At 44.0% G+C, this 20,000-nt stretch overlaps 1 protein-coding gene across 1 annotated transcript in view; it reads left to right on the top strand.

Annotated features, from left to right (window-relative positions):
* The window catches only part of fgf11b (fibroblast growth factor 11b), a gene marked incomplete at both ends in the record, with an annotated part of 63,815 nt that overhangs the window by 18,254 nt on the left and 25,561 nt on the right, over positions 1-20,000 (top strand). The window lies entirely within an intron of this gene.

Raw genomic sequence — 20,000 nt, 5'->3', positions numbered from 1 at the left:
CCACGCGGGCCACAGTTTGGGAACCAATGCCTTAGGCCAGGGTTCCCAACCTTTTTTGTGCCAAGGACCGGTAGATACATGGAAAAAAAAGTTGCGGACCGGTTGTCAATTTTAATGGTTTTAGTTACATATATATTTACTCACCAGGTGGCGACAAAGGGTAAATAACAGCCTTTTGTGTTGTACTGTATGTAGCCTATACAGTATTTATGTTTTTGTTTCAACTACAAACATAAATAAACGTAAACTTGAAACTATGTTTCAACTATCACACACAGCCTCTAATATTATAGCCTATGTTTATAAAAAAAAAAAAATTGGACCGGCCTCACGGCCCGGTACCAAATGCGTTGCGGCCCGGTGGTTGGGAACTAGGGGTGTCACGATACACTCGGTTCACGATACGATACGTATCACGATACTGGGTTCACGATAACGATACGATACGATACGATTTTACCAATATTTTTTTAAACTTGAATAATGACAATATATGACTGGAAAAGTAGTATTTTATTTGAAATGCACAAATACAAAACATGCTGTTGTGGGAAATTGTTATTACAATAACAACTAGAAAAAACATGAGATTGGAGATAAGGCTTATCTTGAAATAGAATGAGTTACACCGTCACTTAGATTTACTTTGAACTAAAAGGTTTCTCAGCAGTATAAATTCTCATTATGCATCTTCAGTTTTTCTTCAAACTCAAACAACAAGACTTTTCTTAGTCTATTTTTTATGCATCTTCAGTTTTTCCTGTCAAGTAAACAGTTTTGCCAGAAACTCAATTGAATGGTTTCTCTCCTGTATAACTTCTCATGTGTCTCTTCAGAGACTTGTTCAACTGAACTACTTTCCACACATTGAACTTCAACAAACAAAGACGTTTCTTAGTCTATTTTTGAAAAAAAAAAATATATATATATAAAAAAAAAAATCGCGATATGAGATTTCATCTCAACGATACATATCGTGACGTTTTACTATCGCGAAATTTCGTGGGACAATATATTGTGACACCCCTATTGGGAACCACTGCCTTAGGCCACTAAACCACCCCCTTTAAAGATGTACTTGTTGGAATTTGAATCTGGGCATTGTCTCTCACACACACACACACACACACACACACACACACACACACACACACACACACACACACACACACACACACACACACACACACACACACACACACACACACACACACACACACACACACACACACACACACACACACACACACACACACGGAAGAAAAAGAAAACATGCAATGCTTAAAGAAATAAGTTGGCTTTAAAGTATAATTCAAGCATTATTGAGCTTTTTCTAAATTGAATTTAGCTTACTTAGTACAGTACCATATATTCTAAGGCCCCCTACACTTGCTTTATCATTTGACAAGTGTAAATGATGTGGTGGTTCAATGTGCAGAGAGGTGGCTTGGAAATGAGCCTGTTGATGAGTCAACATATCGTAGGCTGCTCTGACAACACCTGTGTGCTGATGTATATAAACAGACAGGGAGCACTGTGACCCACACTCTACTGACCTGGATCAGCAAACGTTTTCTGTCCCTCATGGCCGCACGTGCCCCAGGGGTGATGAATCCAGGCACGGACCTCCCCTCCAGGGGTGATGAATCCAGGCACGGACCTCCTCTCCAGGGGTGATGAATCCAGGCACGGACCTCCCCTCCAGGGGTGATGAATCCAGGCACGGACCTCCTCTCCAGGGGTGATGAATCCAGGCACGGACCTCCTCTCCAGGGGTGGGATGAATCCAGGCACGGACCTCCTCTCCAGGGGTGATGAATCCAGGCACGGACCTCCTCTCCAGGGGTGATGAATCCAGGCACGGACCTCCTCTCCAGGGGTGATGAATCCAGGCACGGACCTCCTCTCCAGGGGTGATGAATCCAGGCACGGACCTCCTCTCCATGGGAAACACCCAGCACGGTCCAGGTTACAGATGCGGTTGGGCCCCCCTATAGGCAAAGTTCAGCAAGGCAGCGCTAGATCTGTTCACCCTGAAAGACAACATGCGCTGTTCACTGTTCCTTCCAGGACAAACGCACCACTTTCTGCAGACACTCCACAATGAACCCACACTAGACAGGGTATACTGTATATACTGTAATGAACCCACACTACACAGGGTATATATACTGTAATGAACCCACACTACACAGGGTACAGGGTATACAGTATACTGTAACACACTAGACAGGGTATATACTGTACCACACTAGACAGGGTATATACTGTAACAGGGTATATAAGTGTTTGTTGTAGCTACAACAAACACTTGGAGTATATACCCTGTTACAGTATATACCCTGTCTAGTGTGGTACATTGGCAAGATTTCCATTAAGTGTTACATCTTTTGCACAGGGATCCCAGTGTGTCTCATTATCCGAGGAGTTGTTGGCACAGACCCAAGGAAAATGTATGTATCTCAGGCCATAAATTAAATATTAAAATGATTGGCTAGTGAAGTGTTCTTCACCTAAATTAATTGGAACTATACTGAGCGTATAGTATATAGCAGTATAATATTGTGTATTATCAGTATCTCTGAGGCAGCACAGGCTCATAACGTTTCCTGAAAGCTTTTGTGAGCATGAGGATTATGTCTAACCTTGCGAGGCAGCTGGATTCACGCGAGATCAGACAAATCCATCTTTCCATGCTCCAACCTATAGAGACACTGCATGTAATAGGCCATGCCCATCACGGGGGAAACGCTCCGTTCATTTCCACACACCAGCGTCATTTTCCTTGAATTAAACACAGCTAAAAGCTGTTGTGTGGTGGGCTGCGCACACAACAAATGTAAAAAATCGCCAGTTAAAGTTTTTTTGTACTCCTGAGCAAAACAAGGAAGCCATTGAGAATTGGCGAGAAGAAAAATGTGGATCTAGCTGTCAAGGAAGTAAGTTGGAGTGTTCATCTTCCGTATATACGATCTTTTGTGCAACACGCAACCATGCACGTGACATAGGAGAACGCCAGGATTGGAGGGGGGCTTTCTGTTTTCCCCCGTCTTTGGCGTGGTTTCTGAATGATGACGCGTTACGCAGTGTCTCTATTGGTTTGAATCCAATAGAGGGTATGCATGTGATGTCACAGAGGCAGAAGTCACTGTGGGGTCACGCCCACTGAGTCACAGCAAGACTGAGCTTGAATGCAGTAATCAGCCTAGATAACTGACACCATGCTGCCAGAGCCAGATTAACACCCCCAGGGGCCCCGGGGCACTGAAGCTCCCAGGGGCCCCCCTACCCATCGTCCAGATGTTTGGATGTTTTTTCGCCATATTTAGAGGAATATCTCATTTTAAATTAACATTAGTATTATACTGTTATGTTATTATTCCGTTTCTGAGATTCAGTTTCTCACTCACTCATAGGCGATTCTAGGCTTTGCAAAGAGGTAGCACCAGCAGGTTAAAGATATTAGCCTGACTGGGGGGTTTCTAGGGGGGGCTGTGCCCGCCCTGGACAAAGAAATTTTGTACATTTTAAAGTAAAATGCATGAATCTGATGCACTCTGAGAGCAAAAGGAAGAGGCTAATCTTCACATTAATATCCTCTTCACTGTGCTGTGGCTTTACAATGATGAAAAAATAATTTACATTACATTTCCAATACAAAACAGCAGAGGGTGCCGCAGCACCACAAGCACCCCCACTTCCCGCACCCCTGGTCACCACTTGCCCACAGGCATCCAATGAGACTAAATCATCAGACTTAATCTTCTTGGAAACACATTTTATTTGTCCTGATTGGTCTTAGATTTGTGTCATAGTTCTGTGGAGCCCAACATGAGCCCAACGAAACAAACAAACAAAAAAATTTTTTTTGGAGGGCCCCTTCACCCCGAGGGCCCCGGGGCACCTGCCCCGGTTGCCCTATGGTTAATCCGGCCTTGCCTGCTGCTCAGGGAGGAACTTGACACTCATTTTGACACTCGTTCCTGATTGAGGGGGCGTGTTCCAGTGGGTGTGCATACCCTCTATTAGCATTGTGTGACAACAACAGTGAGAAGCGAGCCTGTGATAGACAGATGGTTCATCCAATCACCTGCCAGGTTTTTTTTTTAAAGTGCCATTTGAAACGGTTCCCAGATGGTTAACAAACCATCTGGCAGCTTCAAGTTAGATTATGTCACCATATCATAAATTGGACACGTAATTTTGACCTGTTTGTCACATGTAAACGTTAGCTAGGCAAGTAAAACAACTTTGGTTCAGGTTAGGTTTAAGGTTACACAGTTAGGTTTATACGAATAAAACTTTGGTAAAAGTAAAAAAAAAAAAAAAAAAAGTAAAATTATTTGGTTAGGGTTAGATAAGAACCCTGAACTCTGGTCATCAAAGTTGAAGGTAAACACATTTGCCCATCCACCGCACCACTCTGACTGTAAGAATCTTACTTTCCTCCACACTATTTTAATGGACTGCCTTTTTCCAGTCATGTTTAATTCAGATAGTGCTTTTGTTGTGAGAAAATATATTTTTCAAATTTCTGGACATGGAGCATATATTTGCATTTCAAGATGCATGCTCATTTCATCACATTTCCGGGGACCAGGCTAATTCAAATGGCAAGAACTGGTATGAAAGGGAAAATGCCTCCAAGCTTCTACTGTGGACATTCTCACTTTCATGCAGGGGCTCTTGGATCAAGGCTTCTTCTTTTCACCCCCAAAGTCTGTCATATCACCATGTCACATGGATGCTGACGGCAAATCACCAGGGGCTGACTGACTACATGGTTATGCATTTTATATAAGGCAAGGCAGGCACATCCAGTGCATACGCCAACTGTTCCTCTCTGTTCCTTTGTGAGACCTTGTGTTGGTACATTATATGATGCCTCACATGAAACATCAGATTCAGTGTTAGATATGTTGTGCTATGAAATGCGTTTGGCACTGAGCCCTGCCAAAGTGAAGGTGAACTTCATGTACTGTTGACTCACTCCACGTCCCAACTTGTGATTTGCTGCAGATGGTTCTCTATAGTACGTATACCGTCCTTCATTGATGCCAAGTATAGCCTACCCTAATTGGTAACATGTTTAGTGCCCTGGGTATATATTAGGACCTAATATATACCCAGGGCAGGTGTTGCCCTGGGTATATATTAGGGCCTAATACAGTATATACCCAGGGCAGGTGTTGCCCTGGGTATATTAGGGCAGGTGTTTTAGTGAGTCCCAGCTACGGGTGTGGTTTAGGTGTGAGTGGACAGCGAGAAGGGACTGTTGGTTCACAACAAGGTGAACTGGAGACTATCTTTTAAAGATTATAAGTATTTTGTGATCCTCCCATGTACTACATCCTGCCGGTGAAGCTCCCCGCTGTCAGGTGAAAAGCGGCTGGCAACTGCGCATGTGTCGGAGGAAGCATAGTGCTGTAGTCTACGGCTCTCCCCAGATCGGCAGAGGGAGGAGCAGCAACCGGGGCAGCAGGGGGGAAATTGGCCAAATGCAATTGGGGAGAGAATTGGGGGAAAATCAGAAAAAATAAATAATAATAAGAGTGTCTTGTATGCACAAATTTTCCTTACGACAAGAATTGTCTACCGACAAACTACATAGTTTTCAAAGACTGCGGCTGTCGGCTTGTTGTTGTCTTTCCTCTTCGGCACTGTCCTACTACGTCATATGGTTTGTTGATCTGATTGGTTGAAGTTAGCCCATGATGATACTGTAGACAGATGGTACATAAGTATTTTTTAAAGTGCCTGCCCGTTTCCAAGCAGTTTCTAAGGATGACTTCCCAGATGGTTCTGTGTAACAAACAAAACCATCTCGTATGTCAGGTTACTAAACATGGCCTTTGAGTCTCTAGCATTCCACCCTACCAAGTTATCAACTTCTGTTTACCCCCGAGGAGCAGTACAGGTTATCTGCACACTATGCACCCTATGCATCAACACAGGCTTTCTGCTCATGTAAACAGCTCTGCTTGCTAATCCAGCCAGAGGTAGACTGCTGTCCAGACACTGTCACACTGCATTGTGTATTATCTACAGGGCTTGTTTTAGAATGAAAAACTTGGCTTGCCTCAAAGGCTGCTGTGCCTTGGACACTAACCCTGGCTTATAACCCTCAGGCTCTTAGATGTTGCATGTCAACACTACACAATTAAGAGCCCTCCAATGGCCTAGCCAAAATCCTTTAGGAAATCTGTATCAGGTATTAGACTCGTCTCATTTCTGCACTTTGAAGTCACAAGTAGGGTCGCATGGGGCAACCTTATTATATTGGAAGCCTAGTTGCTCCAAAAAGTGAGCGGTTTTTCTTTTAAAAGAAAAAAGTTTGATGAGAATCAGCTAGTTGTCTTGGACCAGAGTCCAGGTGCAAGCAAAACAATAATGAGAGTTTCAAACTTCCATGATTGGAAGTTGGAAACGCTCATTACTATTTTGCTTGCACCTGTGTTTACCCTGCCTTTTTGACACGACATTCTGATTATCGCACCAAATCCCCTCTTTTTTTTTACCTCCATCTTTAAATCAGACCACTTTTATTTCCTTTCTTCCTCTGTTGCGTTCACTGCATTCACCGCAGCCAGCAACATGTTACCACACTTCTTTTTTCTTTTGAATTGATAATCAGGCTCATTTATATGCGCTTAAACTTCATGTGGTGATTTGCATTGACCATTGGTTGGATTTGAGCGTGCAGGGGACGGGATATGGGGCAGATCCCGTGCATAATCACTGTGGCAGCTGCTGGTAATGGGGAATTGCGTGCAGGTGTGCGCACAGTCACTGATCGGTTGACTAACCATTAGTCATTCTTTTCAACAGTCGTAGGAATCCTTAGTAGGGATTCTATGCAAGGTTTGATAGATGAGACCCCAGGTGAGTCAGACTAGTTTGAGCACGTAAAACATCCGGCGTTTTGAACAGGAAGTCGTGATACAATGGTTCAAGTGGGCGGGGCTGCATAAGGTGAATAGAGAGAGTCTGTAGGCTCGTTTGAGTTGACTGCTGCCTTGCCTGGAAAGCAGCCGAGCGCAGTCAGGCGAGGCATCAACAAGTGGAACACCCCAGACTGCACGCTCACTGCTGCTTTTCTTCTTCTACAGTTTTGTTTAACAGCGGTTTGTAAACAAATTAAAACATGCATCAATAGCGCCACCCACACTCACTGCTCAAATGACCCAGCCCTTCAGATTACTTATTTTATTTTTAATGTAGGCATTACAGGTGGTATTTATGTAAAATATAGAGTGACAGCTTGGAATATATATAAAATTTAAGTTTCTACATGTCACTGTGGGTTTGTGATGCACCTGTGTTGAACTAATGGGCGCTCAACTTGATGTGTTTCTCGTCATCCTCTGCGCTGTGCAGTTAGGCGCAGTTGGTGGGGAGCAACTGCGGCACCTCGCTCCAAATCTGCGCCCGCCTCGCTCTCACGAGAGTCCAGTAGCTCACGCAGTCGGGCAGGCGGAGCAAGTCGGACAACTTTTCTAACCATCATGCAACGGTGGGGCAAGCAAGGCGCTGGTCGAATCTGCGCAGAACTTGCTCATCTCAAACAAGCCTTGTGTGTCATCATAGACACTGGGGTAGCTGGCTGGGGGCGTGGTCAGGGTGGGGTAAATCCCCCTGTTCTCCCCATTCAGCATAATTAGCATTTAGCTGCTAGCTCAGCCCAGGCAGACACAATCACCGCAGTAAACGCACATCTGAACAAACGTCTATGTACCTGCAATAGAATCCCCAATCCTGTAGTGTAGAGCCGCAGCACCATCCTTTGTGAGTCAGCCCATTGATATGTGGTTGTTTTTTTACCCCACTTGTGTGCCAGTATAACATTTTGTGGGCGTTCCCACACAATGCATTTCCTACCAATATGGCGCTTTACAATACACAGCTCATTGGCTGTTTTTGTCATTTGATTGGAATCACCTGTTAAATGTGTTGATTACAATCACTGTCCTACCAAGATTATCCAACAGTAGGCTATAGGCTACTAATAGGTAGGTAGGTCAATGCCGTGCACATCATTATTCTTGGAGTAAACCCTTGATGTAGCATGATGACAAAATCTGTCATCCTGCTACATCAAGCGTTTACTGAGTAAATTCCAAGAATAATGTAGTGTTAAGCATCTTGGTAGGACAATGATTGTAATCAATCAACACATTTAACAGGTGACAATCAAACGACAAAATGTTGTCAGCCAGTGGGTCTGTGAAGGATGCTTGTTCACAGACCTACGGCTGTGTTCAACTCTATGCATGCTACACTGTCTGTAGCCTCAACGCCAGACTCATCAGGAAGAATGACTGACTGATGAGTCTCGCGTTGAGGCTAGCTGCACTGTGACTGAAGCACGCCACACGGTTAAAATAACGCTACCTAATTAATTCCACTCTGATGACTTCACCTACCGAGTCTGTAGGGCAGCGAAGACGAGTTACAAATCCCCAAGCTGAAGTGAACTATTGTGGGATGTTAAGTTTCACTTGTCTGTAGCCTACAGACATGACACATGTGTCACATGATGCGCATCAGACCATGACCAACCGTGTGCCCTTGTATGGGGAAAAATCAATGGGAAAAACAGCATCTGTCAAAAACGCCCTCTAGAGGCCGATTGACGAAGTGAACTCAATCATCTCACTAAACTCATGGATGTAAAAAAGAGACTAAACTAGCTGAGGCAGGCATGAGGCAATATCCTGTATTGCTCGACAAGAACAACATAAACATTGTAAGTGTATTACGTTATTTATATTTTTTCTAATTTTGTATGCAGCAATAGTAAATTCAATCATGTTTAGTGTGTGAAACTTCATTAAACACCCTCTTTGGAGGACGTGATGGGTTCAGGTGAAAAATGCAAACAAGCACGCTAGCTCTGCATGTTCGCTCATGTTTGCCACATAATTACTGTAGCCTATAGTAATAGGACGAATCAGCGTGATGTCACTGCCACCCAACAATGCGTAACCCCGCGACAGTTAACTAGTAGCCTAGGCTATGAGTTGTGCCCGGTTGTGCCAAACAAACGTTAATATCTCAAAAACTATAGGCCTAGGCTACATGACATTGCTTATATTTTGACATTCTGAGTGAGAGCAGAATTAGCTCAAGAGTTAGCCTATGTATAATATTATGCATGTCGTGTTAAAGTTGTGTGAACTGTCGCAGTTTTTAAAATGTAAACAGAGTTAGCCAGCTAGAGTCAGACACTCACGCCTCGCGCCACTTGGGCTCCATAGGGTTCCATTGCCGTTGCCACCCAGTGACGCGGTTTGTTTAGCAAAATGCTGCTCGGCTGATCCCTCGTATAGCCTACATCACATCGCTTATATTTTGACATTCTGAGTGAGAGCAGAACTAGCTCAAGAGTTTGATGTAGCTATAATTATGCATGTCGTGTTAAAGTTGTGTGAACTGTCGCCGTTTTGAAATTGTAAACACAGTCAGCCGGCTAGAGTCAGACGCTCAAACTCAGGCTCCATAGGGTTCCATTGTCGTTGCCATCCAGTGACGCGGTTTGTTACCAAAATGCTGCTCAGCTGATCCCTCGTATTCTGTCTTCTACATTTTTACTAATGTAGCTGTCAGAATAGAAGCTTTGACAGTCATGTAATGTTAATTCTATATAATACAGCATACCTGGAAATAAACACATAGGCTACCAAATGCTGCTCCAAGCAGAATTTTGTGGGGCCATGGCTGAGGCAGCTGGCAGCAAATATGTAAGGGTTAATGCACGACCAACACGACTTCGCGGAGTCGCCTTCGCCTCGGACGGTTCACGCCTCCGCGTCGTCCATTAATTTCTGATAATGTAGGAAGTGCAACCCGCTTATACCACTTGCCAAAGAAACAAAACAAGACCATTTATATTTTCATGCATTTTGCAATCAAAATCTAGTTTTCATAACCTTGGATATGAGTTGAGAACCGGCGAGACAAAATAGTAGCCTCGGCTGCTCAAGGTTATCATTGGAGAAAATGGCCGCTTAGTGCCTGTACCTGGCAGAATTTCTAGCCCATAACCAAACTAATAATTTTGCCAATTGTATGTAACATACAAAATAAAGCAAACGGCAATGTCTAAGAATGCAATGCCATGTAACTGGCTCGTTAAACTCGCATTCCAGGGAATTATGTTAACGTCTGCAGGTCTTAAGACGTAAGTGGTGCGCTGCGCTCGGAGGAGACTGAAACCATCTGAAGCTTTCTATGTTGGAGTCCAGGTAGCCTATGTTTTGTACAAGGAAGTCTCTCAGTGTGTTGCTGTTAACTGTCCATTTCGTTGTTTTGTTTGTGTTGATCTCATCTTTTTCCTCTTCGATTTGATTTGTATCGCTGATAAAGACCCTCCCTTCCATGAGAGGAGTCTGGCAGCGCTAGTCACCATTCTGGAATTGTGATGGGCGGCACTTAGCGGCAGTGCCCTTGGAAAATATTTTCGAACAATCCAACTTGCCATTTTCAGTGTAGCAGCGAGCTAGCGTGTAGGTTTCTGCCGTTAGCTTGCAAGCTAGTTGTTGTTTTCACTGTGGGGGACTATTTACAGCGACACACAGGGAGGAGGGAGCGGAAGCCGCTCTGATTGACATGGTCGGAGCCAATGACAGAGCTTGTAATAAGCGGGGAGCAGACATCCGGCAGCGACTGAAACAGTCGCTCCAATGGGAGAGCAGCTGTAGAGCAGGGGAAGGCTTATGCCAGCAGCCTGTTTCCTTGCAGCCAGACTCCTCTCACGGAAGGGAGGGGAGGCTGGCCAGCGAGACTATATTAACCCTTAACGGTGGTATAGAGCTCAAAGGGCTCTGTCGTGATCCTGGTGCATTTATATGAACGGTGAACAGACCATTTGACTGGAACTACTTAGCTAGGTACATTATCACTGTACATTATCACTAATTAATGGACACGCACCCTACAGTCGATCAGAATCAAGTATTCACCCAGACCATGGTATAAGCACCTTTTATTAGAACAAAAAATTCAATTTTGGCAAAGCTATAACGTTAACATTACATGATTATAATGCACAGTGATGGGACAAAAAAACAGGGAAAATGCAATGCTGAGGTCAATGACCTCTCAAGGTCACCAGAAGTCAGATACAATTTGCCTCCATGTCTGAAATAAAACCTTGGGGTATGTAGATTATGCTAAAACTTTCATGCTCTCGTCATAAAATGCACAATTGGTTTGCCTATCTGCCCCACTATAGCCTACTTATGTGTTTCACCACCTTTAATACGTCCAAGATGTTCAGAATCTGTTGGGCCATCTTGCCCTGTGTTATGAGTATGGACCATCGGTATGGACCTGCTACTCAGGTGACAATGTGGCATGTTTGCTGGACATATCCACCCCTAATGCCACCATAATACTTGCAAGGATGACAGAAGTGTGTGTGTGTGTGTGTGTGTGTGTGTGTGTGTGTGTGTGTGTGTGTGTGTGTCTCGTCATAGATGCTGGGTTAGCTGGCTCAGCCTGGCTGGGGGCGTGGTCAGGGTGGGGTAAATCCCTGGTTCGATCCATTCAGCAAAGTTAGAATTTAGCTGCTAGCCCAGCCCAGGCAGACACGATCAGGGATTCAACCACCGCAGTAAACGCACAGAAACATCAGAATGCTAATCACCACCGGGCTGTTTCCAGTAGTGTTTACCAGGGATCTCATATCCTCATTCGGGGTCTGTGTCACCAACTCTCGTCAAGTCACGCGAGACTTTCCTGCCGGCTGGCCTGTGTACGGAAGCCCAGCTCCTGCGCTCATTTCTCTTGCGTGTCTGTCCTGTCTACAAGCAGAAGACTAGCTCACCGAAAGATTTTGTGAAATATTGCAGAATTAGCATTCTGATGTTTCTTTAGGGATCATATGACGATATGGGTAGAAAACGGGAAGAAAACTGTCTATTTACATGGAGTAACAGCACGCTGCCATGTGGCTCCGATGCAGCGCCATTCAAGGACTGGCTTGGATACTATTTAGCTCACAACAACGCCTAGGAGGCTCAAAATCGCACCGGAGAACACTGGGTGAGTCGTCAGATAATAATTACTGTGAGGAGAGGGCTCCAGGTTCAAATAAACCAAAATTCTCCTTTAAGAGTTCACTCAATGTAATTTAAACAAAGCTTAAATCAGGACTGTTAATGTCAAACACAACTCGCTGATCACAAAACACCACTATTGGCACTTGTTAGCACTAGCTTCACAAATCTAAAAACCAGGCCCGTATCTAGAGTGAGGTTACTGGGTGGGCAATTGAAAATTTTGGGGGGGCAATGAAAATAGCCATACCAAAAAAGAAACTTGCCAAAAATGTGCCTAACTTTGGAACATTATTGCCGACAAGCTAGTAAGCCATACAGTAGCTGGTACCAGGTCCGTTTTTAGCCTGTTACATCTTTGGCGGTAGGTTGCCCAAAGGTTCTCGGTTTGGGGATGGGGATTAAGTTGCATTATATTCTAACACTAAACTGTTCCACTAGGTGTCCACATTGTGCTGTGGGTAAGCTAAGTATGAACTTTCACTCAGGGGACAGGCCAACGTTTACAAAACTCATATTATTAAAACTATTTGCAAACTAACTATGTACATACAAACTAACAAACTAACTATTTACAAAACTGTTATTATATTCACGAGACTTTTAGTCTTAAAAGTGAAAAGAAAACTTTGAAAGCAGATTGATTTGCCATAAAACTTAAAAACATCCTTCATCCATAATTTCAATAATCAACTCCATAACAGTTATTTTCATTGGATGACCTTATTTCTCAAATCAAATTAAAGACTAGTGCAGTGAGACTTAACCATAGCTAAAAACTATTTGCCATTTAGCCTTCAAACCTATATTTACAAGACTTTTATTCTTATTCAAACTCAAACTGAAATTAAAACTTTGAAAGCAGATTGACTTCGTTACCCTAAAAAATAAATAACAATAACATCCATAGTTTAAAATAATCAATTCCATAACATTATTTTCATTGCATGAGCTTATTTCTCAAATCAAATTAAAGCTATAACTACAACTGTTAGGTGCCCTAAACTAACTAACCCAGTAGTCTCCAACCTTCGGGTCGCGACCCTAAGTGGGGTCGCCTGGAATTCAAAAAGGGTCGCCTGAGATTTAAAAAAAAAAAAAAAAAAAAAAAAAAAATTGGGTGGGCAAGATTCATTTTTGGGTGGGCATAGCCCACCCCTGCCACCCCCTAGATCCGGCCCTGCTAAAAACCCTCAGATTCTACTTTTTCATTGTTCAACCTTGTATAGAGATTTGAATTAGGAATTTGCCTGAGCTGCTCCTCAAATGACACATAGCCTATAGCTCAATATAAAAGAAGGAATACTTACTGACTAGTATACTTCTTCCACCTCAAAGTTAAGTCTAAAATGAAATGAAGGCACACTGACCTGTTATAGAAAGCGCTCCAAACACAAACACTACCGTATATGACTTTGGGCCATACAGTAATTGTTCAAAACTGCAATATTTGCAGTAGGGTGGCAAGAGTCCACAAGAGCTGCTGCCTGGATTGTCTATACATTTCTAATGCATCAGCAATGCAACACAACTGGCTGGAGGAAGCTTGAGCGCCACATCAACAAGCACACTTCCATACTGGATCACAATTTATCGTGTAATGGCATTATAGCAGAAGGATTTCAAGTTAGAGCTAGCTCTGCTAAGTGAAACATCACTTTTAGTACCTCTGACACCAAGCATGGGCGTTTTGATTACCCCCATATTGCATGAGCTGTCTATTGAATTTCTGCCTAAATGTGCTTTTTCTCCAGCACATACAGCCATCACTCTTAATGAAATGACAGTGTCATCTCACTCTGTTCCCTTGCTGTCCCTCTGCTCACTCCTCTTCTCCGTGATCGTCCAATCTTTCTCTCCGTCCGTCCGTCTCTCTCTCTCTCATCTCTCGTTTGCATCTGTGGGGACAAGAAATGAACGGCTTCCCTGCTCTGATTGGGTGATGTATGATGTTATTAGGTGGGATGAAAGCGCACATAACTCAAAGGACATGAAATGGAGAGAGGAAGAAGAAGAAGACAGTGAGGGAGTGGAGAACAGATACATGGGGAGATGTTTGACAAGCAGCTTTGAAAGAGGGAGGAGAGAGAGCGGATGGCAAGAAACTAGAAATCAGAGGAGTGTAGCACTGTAGATGCAACAATTAGCCTGGTAAACCAGCCGGTCACGTGAAATGAAATGTGCGTTCACGTGACGTGCTGGTTTATGTAACAATGCTGGCTATGTAACAATGGGAATAGGTCACAATTTCACTGATGCCTTTATTGCCTTGACCCTGGTACTGTCTGCTCCTATGGGAGTTAGGGTTAGTGTAACAGCTCTTAGGGAGTTAGGGTTAGTGTAACAGCTATTAGGGAGTTAGGGTTAGTGTAGTCTCGCTGGCCAGCCTCCTCTCCCTTCTGTCCGAGGAGTCTGGCGTCGCAGGTCTCCATAGTGGGATTGCGATGGGCGGCGCTTAGCGGCAGTGCCCTTGGAAAGTAATTTCCAACAATACAACTTACCGTTTTCAGCATGTAGCAACAAGCTAGTGTGTAGGTTTCTGTTAGCTTGCTAGCTAGTTAGCGTTGTTGTTTTCACTGAGGCGGCAGGGCACTATTTACAGCGACACACAGGGAGGAGGGAGCGGAAGCCGCTCTGATTGACATGGTCGGAGCCAATGACAGAGTTTGTAATAAGCCGGGAGCGGACATCCGGCTGCCACCAAAACAGTCGCTCCAATGGGAGAGCAGCTGTAGAGCAGGGGAGGGTTTATCCCAGTAGCCTGTTTCCGCAGCGCCAGACTCCTCGGACGGAAGGGAGAGGAGGCTGGTCAGCGAGACTAGGGTTAGTGTAACAGCTCCTAGGGAGTTAGGGTTAGTGTAACAGCTCTTAGGGAGTTAGGGTTAGTGTAACAGCTCTTATGGAGTTAGGGTTAGTGTAACAGCTCTTAGGGGAGTAAGGGTTAGTGTAACAGCTCTTAGGGAGTCAGGGTTAGTGTAACAGCTCTTGGTGTGAGTAAACAGAACGCAGAGAGTCTCCACTGATGCTCCACAGTGGTTTATTGGCAGTTGCATCAGGCACCGTGTGGTAGACAGCGTGAAAAGTTAAAATATAAAAAATACACCATGTATTAAGCTAGAAATAACTACTAAAATACAAAATGTATTAAACAAATTAACTGTAAAATAGCCTATGTATCCGCTAAATCAAAGTGCAAGCACATAAAGTGCAAATATTCAGGGAGAAACAGTCAGGCTTACATTCTGACGGCTAAATTCAATAAGCCATCTACAAAGTTTACTACAACATACATTCAAACACATACCACAAGAAGTAAGAGCCATCAAACAAGTACACCAATACATTTCAATAAATCACCCACCAGACCACCTTTTATAAAACAAACAAAATACATTCATATACAAGAAACAATACAAAGCGGCCTGCTGATGCCGCTCGCCCTCAATCCGCTCGCCAAGGCTGTTAAGCGAGGGTTTGCAGATTCATCTCGGACATCGCACATTGATTGGCACACTAATAAAGCGAGATAAACGTCACCATCAACTTAAATGAAAAACTCATACACAGCTCCTGTAGTAAAGGTAATTTGCTACTCGACATACCTCAGCGGATTTACAAGTGGTTTATCTCGTCTTCCTTGCACTATGTTGGGAGATTCTCAAGCTCTGCTTACATGTTTGCTGCCAGCACCCTAATGAGGCTACCTGAGACAGGTGGTGATATTGTTGCCCCTTGAAAACAGGGTTTCCTAATCACATTACATTATATGCATGGGCAACTGACCAAGAATGTCTGCCATCTTGTGGGATGCACAGGTAAATACACAGTTGAGCTGTTCCGAGTCAATAAATGGCACCAATAACTATAACAATTCCTTAAAAAAAGGTGAACATATAAATTACAAAAAAGGAAAGAAACTCAAGCCACAATAGGAGGTAGGCGGTCAGTTACAGTTAGGGTCACTGATGCCTTGACCCTGGCACTGTCTGCTCCTATGGGAAATAGGGTTAGGGTCACTGATGCCTTGACCCTGGCACTGTCTGCTTCTATGGGAAATAGTCATCGCATATTCTGTCACTCTCTCCCTGCGCTAGTCCAGAGAACACAAGCAGATTGCGCAGTGCCCTGGATGGCTCCCTGGGGAATGTGTGCGAGGGCATGGGTGCAGTTTAGAGGAGGGAGGGGAAGTCCCAGATGGCCCTCAGTCCTCCAGAGGCACCGTCATGAACTGCTTCTTCATCCATGTTTCATCCCCCTCATTAAAGCTGCATTGGGGGAGAGCAGTCCGTCCGCTGGGCCTGACCAAGCAGTTTTCTCTTAAGTGAAAGTGACTGAAGCTCTAAGTGAAATCATGGGAACCCCGTGTAACGGAGTGAATCAGAGTCCTTGTGATTCCTGATTAGCGAGTTAAACTCACTCCCCAGTATCGGTGCTGTGACCCAGATGCCCAGTGGGTGTGGAGTGAGTTGATGGGGGTGAGTGTAACCGAGTGAATCAGAGTCCTTGTGAGTCCCGAGTGGTAGCGAGACAGCGAGTTGTTGGTTAGACTCAGTATAAAGACCCGTTAACCAGCTCCGCCAAGGGCGCTAGGCTAGCTCTCTTGATGTTGCAGTTAGCATGCGCGCTTTGGAAGCGGGAGGTCGTGGGTTCAATTCCCGCCTCCACCCCTGGGCAAGCCCTTAACATGTGTTACACCCGCACTGTCTGCAGAGGTCTCCTCGCCTCCCCTGCCACCGGGGTCCGCCTGACCCAGGGAGGAGGAGGCAGAGCTCAGGGAGACAACTTGGATTTCAAACAACATAGAAAGTGCTGCATGAAATACAGGGGGACACTGGCCATGAGCCACTGCAACCCAGTGCAAGGATGATCTCTGTTTCTTAAATGAACGCTCATGATACATCCAACCCCTCTATTCATCCTCCATCTTCTCCCTGTCCCCCTGATTATATATATTTCTTTAGTGAGAGACAGACAGACTAGCTCTCTCACTTGACTTCATCCTCTAATGACCCAAGCTCTTGCTAAAGATGCTAGTGGTAGCAAGACAATGGACTATGATAATGATAATGGACGATGATCAGGTGTTTGCTTAAAGTGTAACTAACCCCAAAACACTTTTTTTCAGCTTGTAACCAATACATATGGCTTTTGGGGTGGTGTGTGAAGAATTCTGGTCAAAATTTCCACATTTGAGACCAAATATATAATATTCTACAATCGATCTTTATCATTTTCAGCTGCATAAGTGCCCTCTATGGGTTCAAACCTGGGGTTTTTTGCCCTTCAAAATGCCCAGATGTGTTTGCATCCTACGTCACGGCCAATTCCCGCCTTCCCCACTCATGTGAAAAATATTTTCTTCATGTGATCATTACTGTTAGTTCACGCCAGTGCCATAATAGGAGAGTTGCAACATCTCCATTCACTCCAATGGACCCGTTTTTAGCGCGAGCCCTTTAACAGCGCAATACATCATGGGTAATCGCCTACTGTGGCTAATATTAGCGGCTAGTTAGTTATGTTACGATATGATATGATACTTTACATTGTGCACAGTCAGCACACCATAAAACGTAAAGACATAGAACATAAAACACACATGTACAAGTTAAGACTAGAATAGAATAAAAGAATAAGCATATGATTACAAATACAAACACCTAACTAAAAATGGCTTCCTACCTATCTAAGATACCAGTCATATACCTACCTACCTAAAACATTACAAATACAACACCTAACTAAAATGGATTCCTAGTTCCTACCTATCTAAAATACCAGTCATATACCTACCTACCTAAAATATTAAATAGCACAGCAGTGACAGCACACAGGACAATTCATTTATTTAATGACCGTATGGCACAGGGGATAAAGGAGTTTTTGTAAATGTTCCGGTTGGCCCTTGGGACCCTGAATCGACGACCGGATGGAAGCAGCTGGAATGCAGAGTTCAGTGGGTGCGAGGCATCACCACTGATCTTCCTTCCTTTCCTGATAACAGCCTTTTCAAAAATGTTGGAAAGCTGTTTTTGTGTTTTGCCAACAATTTTACTTGCTATTTTAACTATTCTAGAAAGTTTGTTTTTGCTCTTTACGTTCAGGTTGCCGTACCAGGCGGTCATATTAAAAGACAGGACGGATTCGACCAGACTGCTGTATGCCGTTTGGAGAATGTGTTGGCTGACACCAAAACTCCTCATCTTCCTGATTAAAAACAGACGCTGATTGGCTTTCTTGTATATATAGTCTGTATTCTCATTAAAGGTCAAGCTCTGGTCAAAGATTGTCCCCAGATACTTGAACTGTTTGACCTTTTCCACAGGCTGGTTACTGAGCACGATAGGGACCATGTTGTTACTTTCCCCTGATTTTGTTTGCATAATGAGTTCCTTTGTTTTGGACACGTTAATTTCTAGTTTGCATACGTGGCAGTAAAACGCCACTGAATGACCAAATTGATATAACTTTTAACCATTTCGGGCAAAACCGTTTCCATACGGACCCATCAGCGTTGGTTAGTCGTCTATATCGTGGCTATATTTATAATATAGCCACGTTGATACTGTCATGCAAAAAAAAGAAAAGGGGATTGGGAGGTGGGTCATAGCGTCTCTGTCGATGACAGTTCTGGACACTGGCGTTGGCGTTGGCCAATCCTGGCGTGTTCCACCCTCAAATTGAGTGTGTTCTGGCGAAAAGCGAGTGGGTTTCAGGATGAACAGGCTCTCTGAGGCACGAGCCAGTTGCGTTATATTTAGAGCAGTGCGGTAATTACAATATTCCTGGAATGCGAGTTTAACAAACCAGTTACATGTCCTCTGCATTCTACATCAAATGAAGACATAACTGTTTGTTTTATTTTGTATGTTACATACTTATTGGCCAAGTTATGTTAGTTTATGGGCTAGGAATTCTGTCAGGGTACAAGTAGTCTCAACGCCAGACCCGTGAGAGTTCTTACACTGATACACTACGTTACTGCATGCTGCAGAGCTCTATCTGGGTCTGGGACACTTTCCCTCCACCGGCTGGTTATGGGAGGGAACCGTTCACTTGGCCAGTGATATGCCAGTGATGGATTCAGTCCTCCCAAATCAGTAACGACTTTGCGATCAGACGACACGGGAGGCGCAGCCCATTTTTCGAAGACTAATTTATGTAGTATGCGGAGCGCAGCGATTCAACGTAATATTTGAGTCTGGGGAGAGACTAGTGTATAAGGGACTATAGGCGGCCATCTTGCCTGCAGAATTTTCAAATCAAATAGAATACCGTTTTGCCAGAAATCTGGGGGGGTAAGTCCCCCTCTCATTGGCGACATAAACTGAACCATCAGCCCTGAGAAAGCATTATGTAGCCCAAGGATTACAGTAATCACACGTGCTACCACTGAATAAACAAAGAAAGGAAATGTGATAGACTGTTTCAAGGCAGGCTGATTTTCTCAATACTAATGATTTGGTAGCCTAGCCTACTGTTAGCATTAAACATGATTAGGTCACTTGGATATCCAATTTCTGAATAACACTGTATGAGTCCACAAATCTTCCACTCAATGTTAGATCAGTTTGAAGCTGCACGAGGGCTATAGATATCACAGATTACAGTTATGTGCTTCAGTGCTGAGTTACTCACGTTAGGCAACACTGACCTTACTGTCATACACCAAAAGAATAACACTAATTATTCCATTTTCAATGACCAAATTCCAGTACACTGTAGACAGTAAACCCACTCTGTGGTTAGTGTCTTTAACCACAGTCTTATTTTGTTAAAAAATAAACAAATAAATGAGTGAATGTCTATCAGTGGCGTTCTAGCTCTTTGTTTCCGGCCCCAGTCTAACTCTGTGCTGTTTCATCATGTCCCCCGGCAGAGCCCCAGTCTAACTCTGTGCTGTGTCCCCATGTCCCCCAGCAGAGCCCCAGTCTAACTCTG

The sequence above is a fragment of the Poromitra crassiceps genome (assembly GCF_964638095.1).
Source record: "Poromitra crassiceps genome assembly, chromosome: 1".
NCBI lineage: Eukaryota > Metazoa > Chordata > Actinopteri > Beryciformes > Melamphaidae > Poromitra > Poromitra crassiceps.
The sequence above is the reverse complement of the archived record's forward strand: the minus strand, read 5'-3'. Positions and strand labels throughout refer to the sequence as shown.